Here is an 8,171-nt window from a genome sequence, read left to right as displayed (position 1 = left end):
ATAAATAAAAGCCAGGTCCTTTCCTGCAATTGCTTTCCTGCAAATGCTTGAAAGTTAAGACAACTTTATGTTTCCAGATAAGATCCAAAGCTGTTCAGTCCATGTGGCTTTTAATGGAGGATGCAAAACATAGCTTATCTGAAAGGCATTTGGGTGTTGAGTAGGCATTTCTGGTTCTGTAGTACAGCTGCTATAAAGTGTTTTAGAGCTTGCTTGCTTGCTTGCTTGCTTGTGAGTGTGATATTTATGTTGTTACAAGCCTTACAGATAGGATGCAAACAGGTTCAGGTTAATCCCACAGTTCTAAATACACTAGAATTCAAATGTGGGGGGTTTGCTACAAGTTGTGCTAAGAAGGTTCACATTTGTAGGATTTTAGATATCTGACAATTTCAAATATCAGAGCCATCTTGGAAAACACAGAGATTCCAGAACTGCAGTTTTTTTAAAAAATTCCTGTTTCATTTAAACTTTCCCATATAATTTGAGAACGTATATAGTGTTGTTTGAGTAGGTTTTGTGGAAAAGGAATCAGTTTGCAAATAGCCCACATTCAGCATGGTAAAACATGGACAGCTGAAGCATTGCCTGCACTCCTGCATCTGTGGAAGCACCTCCAATAGTTTTGTGGATTAAGGCTGTTCAACTCAGACTTTAAAGTGGACATTACTGCTGTTATATCCAATGGTGGTAACATCACACTGCTGTGCTTGCACAGTTTAAAGTTGGAGCAGAACAGCCCTCTTCTGCAACACTACTGGTGGCGTTTACACACATGTAGCATCAGGGGTGGTGCTCCAACTGCCCACCTTTTGTACTGTGCTGAATATGGGCCATTAGGCTTTTAATAATATTTTAACATCTTCCAAAAACATGTTTTGTTATTGGTGTCATTTCATTTTTTCTCCCAGATGCTAGTTGATTGTCACAATTGCCTTACTCTGAAGTAAACTAAACCATAATCACCCTAAATTGAAGGTTATCTTACTCTGGTCAACCACCTCAAAGATTTCAAAAACATGGCTATACATGTATCTGCAGAAGTTTTAGTAAGGCCATCATGGAAAACAGGCACTGCAGTATATCTCTTCCGATCTGGGGTGGTGTGGTGGGAAACACAGGCTGGTTACCTGCTGTTGAAAAGTTAAAGGGTTAATTCTGTAATGGAGCAAGGAGAATGATTTGGCATTTGTGCTAAGAATGGAAGCAATGTAAAAGAGCTGGATTACCAGCTGCAGTGAAAGTGCTTTTTGGTACAACATATAAGAAAGGGAAAGAGAAGTCATTTGGAGGCCTTCTCTCTGAGTTCAGGTATAGCTACAGAGATATACAAGTAGTTTTAAGTGAATGTATTAATAAAGCAGTTCGGTTAAAGAGAAAGATCTCCAGAGCCATCCTTTAGAGCAGGGATCCTCAATGTTGGGCCCCCAGATGTTATTGGACTTCAACTCCCATAATCCCCAACCAAAGGCCACTGGGGCTTGGGATTATGGGAGTTGAAGTCCACTAACTTCTGGGGTCCCAACGTTGAGGATCCCTGCTTTAGAGTGTCATACTGCTGGCTCCCATGCCTGAACATCACCTCTAATTGATGTTCTTTAAATTATACGTGCAGTCACACCAATTGGGTAAGCTCTCTTCAGCATCAGAGACTAGCCCCACCAGCAGTTCACTGAGCAGATAAAGTCTTGTCAGTGGATCACCAAGCAGATGAGAGAGAATTGGCATGTTTGGCTCCAGGCTTCTCTTTGGGGGCTTGTCTTGGTGAGTGCAGGCCATGATTCCTGATGTGATGATAAAGACAGGTCAAAGAGTACTGCATTCAGTACTGCTTTACAGCCAAGCACACCTCCACAAGAATCAGCTGGTCATTGGAGGATGCTGGCAACTCACGGCAATATGCATCATGAAATGATGGCAAATCAGGCCTTTTAGCTTACTTTCCAGTAGGCTTCTGAGATCTCCCGGCATTCCTTGTGTGTGTGTCCATTCCCCCGTATCAACTTTGCAATGGCTGGGCCGATATGAATCAAATCGGGCACAGTTGTAGGGACACATAGAGACAGCTCAATGGTGTAGTTTGTGATTATGTCATCTACCCTGATTCAAGATGGTGGATGCATGAACATTGGAGGCACTTTGACAATACATACACAAAATATATGTTGTTCTGCATGAATGCTAATTTGGCTAAGAGGCACCTTTCAATGTGGTGATTCTCTTTATTTAGCAGGGGGAGAGTAACTGGCCCTATCCACCCCCAGCACAGTACCTCCAGTGACTGTTGCTGGTGTCTATCTTATGTTTCTTTTTAGATTGTGAGCCCTTTGGGGACGGGGATCCATCTTATTTATTATTTCTCTTTGTAAACTGCTCTGAGCCATTTTTGGAAGGGCGGTATAGAAACTGAATAAAAAATAAAATAATAAATAAAATAATAAATAAAAAAATAAAAATTTTAATACAGACAAATTAGTCATAACTAACTTAGTCTGGATCCTGTCCACTGTTGGGCCTTCTAATCTATACTGCAAGTTGTCCAGGGTCTGACTGTCCTGGGCAAGTTGCCCAACTTCTTTCCAAGCCAAGTTCCAGCAACAGGATAGCAATGAAAGTGAAATATCTTGCAAAATGTCTGGCTGGGCTTTCTAGAAGTGATTCAGAAAGAAAAATCTGCACAGTTCAGCTTGAGGGTAGCTTTTGCTGAGTTAATAACATTGTACAATGTTGAGATATGAAACATAATGGATCAAAATACACCTAAAGTCAAAATGGGAGACCAAACTAAATTATTATTATTATTTATTATTATTTAACATATTTCTATCCTCCCTGAAACCTGCATCTCTGGGCAGCGTACAATTAAAAAAAATACAAATTAACCCAAACCAAAAATGATTAAAACATTAAAATCATTTAACACCCAACATAAAAAACGAATAAAACTATAAATCTAATTAAAAGCCTGTATGAACAACTATGTCTTCAGTGCCTTTTTAAAAGTTGCAAGAGATGGAGAGGCTCTTATTTCAACAGGGAGCACATTCCAAAGCCTAGGGGCAGCAACAGAGAATTAGATAAATTGCAGATTATAATCTGCTAAAGAGCAACAGTGAAGACCCACAAAATACACAGTAAACACCTCCAGATTGAGTAAGAATATTTTCTCACTTCCCACTGATGATAGCAAAACTTTCAGGAAGCAAGTATCTACTGATCTATGGCAAAAAGTAAAAATAAGAAGCTGGTGAAGCATTGAGGCATAAAGATTATAATCTTGTAATGATCATAATGAAGATTTTTTCCAGTTCAGATTGTAGTTGTAGAAAACAGGACATGGCTGAACATATCAGCACTTTAATAGGCAATTTAATAACTGCCAAAGTAAATTTGTACTCCAAACACCTTTTGTGCTGTCAGTATTACTAATGGAGTATGCATCAAAATGATGGCATTATCACTCAACCAGCTATCACAATATCACAGGCAAAGTTATAGGCCAACTGGAATCACACTGAGACAGATAATCTCTGTTGCCAGTGTACCTGGGAAAAAAAGGAAATTGTAGAGACAACATATTGGAAAATATTGTTTTCTCTGTGCCAGTCCATAAATCCTTCAATGTGAAGAGGACAAACTTGTTTGTCCAATGCAATTAATTGCATAAAAGTATAGCACAACCACAACTTCAGAAGCATCTGATTCTGGTCTACATAAATTGCACATAATGAAGTCATTCACAGTCAAAAACTGTGTTCTACCTGGATTTGGGAGCTGTGTATGCTCCAAATTTTCAGTTGTGTGGAAGCAAGGTAAGAGGAAAACCTGGGTAGAAGTGACTATGCAGAAGCAAGGTAGAAAGAAAATCTGAGTAGCTTTTCCCTCCTATCTTGCTTCCACATCATCACTTCAACCATGTTTTCCTCCTACCTTCCTTCCACACAACCAAAAATTGGGAGCACACACAGCTCCCAAACCCGGGTAGTACACAGTTTTTGACTGTGTGAATTACTTCAATGTTTAAATTGATAGAGAGATAATTATATCTGAACACATCCTTACCAAAGCTAGGACAATGACAAATATAAAGGTTTGGTAGCATATCCTGCCTTCACAGTGTGAAGGAAATTTGACATTCAATCTAACAGAGAGAGAGAGAGAGGAGATAAACTCAGGCAACAAAAACATCTATGATCACTGCCACCTGTACAAAGTTAAATTTTCAGCAACACTTTTTTTGTTCGAGTGGTTCACTGTCCAGCTAATTCCATAAATGGCCTTGACATAGTATGGATGAGGAAGGTAAGCTTTAAAAAAAAAAATCAACTCCAAAGTTTGCCACCTCCATCACTCCATTGTGAAATGGAGTGGTAATATACAAAAAATTTCCATATTAATGCAGTATACATGTCCTCTTTCCCTGTTAATCGGAACAGTATATGGATATACTGTTCCTATTATAATTATTATACAGAGACGTACTTTTTGGGTAGTACAAGAATATATATATATATATATATATATATATATATATATATATATATATATATATATATATATATAGTGGGGGCAGCAATATCACGGGTAGCGGGCAGAGGGAGGTATGGCAGTGGGAGTTGGGCAGGCCGTTAAAGGGGGAAACGGTCCAGGCAAATGAGGCTTGTTCCTTTTTCCAGCTCTTCTCCCAACCCTCTGACCCCAAGGACCTCTGAGAACACTCCCTCGAGGATTAGGGTGCTGCTGCTGAATGCCAGGTCAGTTAGTTCTAAAACATCTCTCATCCACGATCTGATTGTGGATGAGTATGCTGACCTGGTAGGTGTGACGGAGACCTGGTTGGATGAGCTGGGCGGGGTTGGTCTCTCTCAGCTCTGTCCTCCAGGTTTCCAGATCGCGCAACAGCCCCGCCTCGAGGGTCGGGGAGGTCATCTATCGAGAGATCCTTCCTATTTCCAGATGCCTGGTCAGGCAATCTCAGAATTTTGAGTGCTTGTCCTTGAGGGTTGGCCTCCGAGATAGGCTGGGGATTCTGCTGGTGTACCGACCACCCTGCTACACTTCAGTCTCTATACCTGAGCTGGCGGGGGTGGTCTCGGAGGTGGCCTTGGGTTCCCCCAGGCTTATTGTTTTGGGGGATTTCAATGTTCACGCTGAGGCCCCCTTAGTGGGTGCGGCTCAGGATTTCATGGCCTCCATGGCAACCATGGGCCTGTCTCAGCTGGTCTCAGGCCCTACTCACGTGGCAGGACATCCTTTGGATCTCGTTTTTGCTGACCGGGAAATAAATGATCTGGAGGTGGGGAAATTTGAGACCACTCCCTTGTCATGGACAGGTCATCATCTGTTGGGGTTAAGTTTGACTGCTCCATTTGCCCTCTGCAGGGGTGGTGGGCCGATTAGGATGGTCCGCCCCCGGAGGCCTATGGATCCGCTTGGATTCCAGGCGGCCCTTGGGGAGTTTCCAATATCCAGAGCTAGTGACCCTGTTGACACCCTGGTTGATCTCTGGAATGGAGAGACAACCCAGGCTGTTGACACGGTTGCTCCTAAACGCCCTCTCTGGCTTGGTAGAGCCCAATCTGCTCCTTGGTTTTCCTCGGAGCTTAGGGCGATGAAACAAGTCGGATGATGGCTGGAACGATGCTGGAGAAAGAGTCGTGATGAATCCGACCGAATATGGGCTAGAGCCCATTTTAGGGACTATGCCGTTGCGGTGGGGGCGGCGAAGAAACATTTTTTCTCCGCCTCCATTGCATCTGCTCAGTGCAGGCAAACAGAGCTGTTTCATGTGGTAAAAACACTGCTCCACACATCCCCCTAGGTAATGGGGGAGGAATCATCCACAGCTCGCTGAGATCAGTTTGCTTGTCACTTTGCAGATAAAGTCGCTCGCATCCGTGCCGATTTGGACTCCAGAGTTTTAGCAGTTCCAGCAGACGTGCCTTTGGTACCATCTGGTCCCGCTGTGTTGGATTCTTTTCATTTGGTGCGGCCTGAGGATGTGGACAAGATCCTTGGCAGTGTGCGGGCGACATCGTGTGCTCTTGACTCTTGCCCTTCATGGCTAATAAAAGCTGCCAGGGAGGGTACAGGTAGATGGTTGGAGATGACTATTAATGCTTCATTAAGGGAGAGCAGAATGCCACCGTGCCTCAAGGAGGCGGTGGTAAGACCACTACTAAAAAAAGCCCTCCCTTGATCCCTCCAACCTAGACAACTATAGACTGGTCTCTAACCTGCCCTTCTTGGGCAAGGTGATAGAGCGTGTGGTGGCGTCCCAGCTGTAGAAGGTCTTGGATGATACGGACTATCTGGACCCTTTTCAATCTGGCTTCCGCCCTGGGTATGGAACTGAGACTGCCTTGGTCGCTTAGTGGATGACCTACGCCGGGAATTAGACAGGGGGAGTGCGTCCCTGTTGGTTCTGCTGGACCTCTCGGCGGCTTTTGATACCATCGACCATGGTATCCTTCTGGGCCGCCTCTCGAGTATGGGAATCGGAGGTACTGCATTGCAGTGGTTCCGGTCCTTTCTTGGGGGGAGGGTCCAGAGGGTGGTGCTGGGGGACTACTGCTTGGCTCCATGGCCTCTGGCCCATGGGGTCCCGCAGGGTTCGGTCTTGTCCTCCATGCTGTTTAACATCTACATGAAACCGCTGGGAGAGGTCATCCGGGGACTTGGACTGAGTTGTCAGCAATATGCAGATGACACTCAGCTCTATCTCTCCTTGTCATCTGATCCTAGGGAGGCGGTGGATGTCCTGAATCGGGGGCCGGAGGCCGTTATGGGTTGGATGTGGGCTAATAAACTGAAATTGAATCCAGACAAGACGTAGGTACTGTTGGTCAGTAGGAGAGCCAATCAGGATGAGGAGATTTTACTGGTTCTGGGTGGGGTTGCACTCCCCTTGAAGGAGCAAGTACGCAGCTTGGGGGTACTACTGGACCCAGCTCTGGTTTTGGAAGCTCACGTGGAGGCGGTGGCCAGGGGTGCCTTTGCACGGCTTCGGCTAGTGCGCCAGCTGCGTCCCTTTCTCGAGGAGGCAGATCTGGCCACAGTTATCCATGCCTTAGTCACGTCGCAGCTGGATTACTGTAACGCGCTCTATGTGGGGCTGCCCTTGAAGAATATCCGGAAACTGCAGCTAGTGCAAAATGCGGCAGCTAGGGTTTGGTCCAGAGCTGCCCGGTGGGAACACATCACACCCATCCTGAAAGAGCTGCACTGGCTGCCAGTTTGTTTCCGGGTCCAATTCAAGGTGCTGATTTTGACCTTTAAAGCCCTTAACGGTTTGGGCCTGGGGTATTTGAGGGACCGCCTGCTCCCAAGGGTTGCTTCCTGCTTGACAAGGTCATCTGAGGAGGCTCTGCTCCGGGTGCCTACAATGAAGGAGGCTCGTCTGTCATGCACTCGGGACAGGGCCCTCTCTGTTGTTGCCCCCAGACTTTGGAATGCTCTCCCAGTGGCCATTTGCTCCTCAGACTCCATCACAGTTTTTAGAAAGTTTCTTAAATCTTGGCTTTTTACCCAGGCTTTTACATGACCATTTCTATGCTGCTTCTATGTGTTTTTATTCTTGTGTCTATGTGTTTTTATGCTTGTATTTTATAGTTTTAAAATTAGATTTGTTTTATATCTTTAGCTTAATATTTTAATTGTCACTTTTATTGTATGTTTTTAACTTTTGTAAACCTCTTTGGGGTTGTTTTTAATGAAAGGGGGTACAGAAATTCAACAGTAAATAAAATAAATAAAATATATATTAAATATTAGTAATCACAACTGAAAGGGTCACAATTTCAAGAAATATGAAATGCATGCTGTAAGTTGTTACACAGTGCCTGAAAGTAAAGTGTGAAAAAAAACTGCCTACCTAATCGCCTACCTTGTGTACTGTGAATACGTGCTAATTGTGACCATTTAATGATTTACATGTGTTTTAATGAAACTCAAACTTATGTTTATAACAATCAGAAAACACAGTTCTATTATCCGAAGTCCTCAGTGTACATTTTAAAAAATATGCTTTGCTGGATATTTATTTGAATATTTATTTGAATATTTATTTTATTTATTACATTTATATCCCACTTTTCCTCTAGGGAGCCCAGAGCGGTGTACATGGTTATAGTTACCCTCACAGCAACCCTGGGAGGTAGGTTAGGATGGTG

This window comes from Hemicordylus capensis, chromosome 2, assembly GCF_027244095.1.
Source record: "Hemicordylus capensis ecotype Gifberg chromosome 2, rHemCap1.1.pri, whole genome shotgun sequence".
Classification (NCBI taxonomy): Eukaryota; Metazoa; Chordata; class Lepidosauria; order Squamata; family Cordylidae; genus Hemicordylus; species Hemicordylus capensis.
The sequence above is the reverse complement of the archived record's forward strand: the minus strand, read 5'-3'. Positions refer to the sequence as shown.